General features: G+C 42.7%; 1 protein-coding gene across 1 annotated transcript in view; it reads left to right on the top strand.

Annotated features, from left to right (window-relative positions):
* The window catches only part of PRMT7 (protein arginine methyltransferase 7), a 50,014-nt gene that overhangs the window by 20,400 nt on the left and 28,003 nt on the right, over positions 1-1,611 (top strand). The window lies entirely within an intron of this gene.

The following is a 1,611-nucleotide window of genomic DNA, read 5'->3' as shown; positions in this document are numbered from 1 at the left end:
CACAGCGCCTGGCTATTTTTTGGCTGCAGCCGTCATTGTTGTTTGGCAGGCTGGGCTGGAATCGAACCTGCCACCTCAGGTGTATGTGGCTGTTGCCTTCGCCACTTGAGCCACAGGCACTGAGCCTGTCATTTCTTTCTTTATGAAAACAGTAGACAGGCTGGGCATAGTAGCTCATGCTATAATTCTAGTACTCTGGGAGTATGAGGCAGGTGGACTGCTTGAGCTCAAAAGTTTGAGACCAGTCTGAGCAAAAGTGAGACCCCCATCTCTAAAAATAGCAGGGCACTGTGGCAGGTGCCTATAGTCCCAGCTATTGGGAGGCTGAGGCAAAAGAATCACTTTGAGTCCAAGGGTTTGAGGTTACCATGACCTGTGACGCCACAGCAGTCTACCCAGGGTAACAAAGTGAGACTCTGTCTCAAAAAAATTAAACATATGTTGTTTTTCTGATAATGTGACTAATGTATATTATTGTAGGAAACAATAATATAAACAATTGTTATAAAAATAGTATGTTAACCCAAAGTTAACTACTATTAAAATTTTGGTATATACTCTTCCAAGCTTTTGGGGCATGGCAAGGGGACATGTATTTAAATATTTCCCCTACAAAATTGGGTTTATGTGGTGATTTAAGTTGGATTTAGCAAACCCCCAGAATAACAGTGGCTTAAACAAAGTAGAAGTTTTTTGCTTTCTCACATAAAGTCTAGAGGTCAGCAGTCCAGGGTGTTCTCCCCGAACTCCTTCCAGCTCCCCACCCTGCCACCCCTACAGCATGGCCCTCACATTCATGGTCTAGAAAGTTGGGTATTTCATAGGCTTAGGAAATACCATGGTGTGTTTGGGAAATAGTGTCACCCAGAGTCTTGGCAAAAAGGTGTCATGGTAGAAAAATCTAGAAAGGTAAATTGCAGCCAGATTGTGAGACCTGAGTGCCACATTAAATAGTTTTAACTCTAAAAGTTTGAGTTAGGTGTTCTTAAACTGAGATAAGAGTATTGAACTTGAGATCGCCATGGAAGTCCTGAGAGTTGTATGTACGTGTGTGAAAGACTCAGCAATTGTCTCAGGATTTCGTAGAAAGGGATAACAGCCACTTCTCTATCCTTTGGGGATTCAACAAAGTTTTTGAGCAGATACAAAGAAATCTGTCTTTTAGCTTGCCTTGATAGCCCCAAATTAAATTTTATTATCCTTATTTTACAAATGAAGAAGCAAAAGTTAAGACCCAGAGAAGTTGAAGACTTAATTCCAACAGTTAGGCTGGGCACCTGTGGCTCAAGTGGCTAACGCACCAGCCACATACATCTGAGCTGGTGGGTTTGAATCCAGCCTGGGCCTGCCAAACAACAATGACGGCTGCAACCAAAAATAGCCAGGCATTGTGGCAGGTGCTTGTAGTCCCAGCTACTTGGGAAGTGAAGGTAAGAGAGTCATTTGAACCCGGAAGTTGGAGGTTGCTGTGAGCTGGGATGCCATAGCAGTTTACCCAGGGCGATAGCTTGAGGCTCTGTCTCAAAAATAAATAAATAAATAATAATAATAAAATAATTCCAATAGTTAATAAGTAGGAGAGCCAGACCTGAAGCTTGGGCTTCTGGTTCC

Source organism: Otolemur garnettii, unplaced genomic scaffold (genome assembly GCF_000181295.1).
Source record: "Otolemur garnettii isolate 467f Iridium unplaced genomic scaffold, OtoGar3 scaffold00151, whole genome shotgun sequence".
Classification (NCBI taxonomy): domain Eukaryota; kingdom Metazoa; phylum Chordata; class Mammalia; order Primates; family Galagidae; genus Otolemur; species Otolemur garnettii.
Note: the sequence above shows the minus strand (reverse complement) of the source record. Positions and strands in the feature narration are given on the sequence as shown.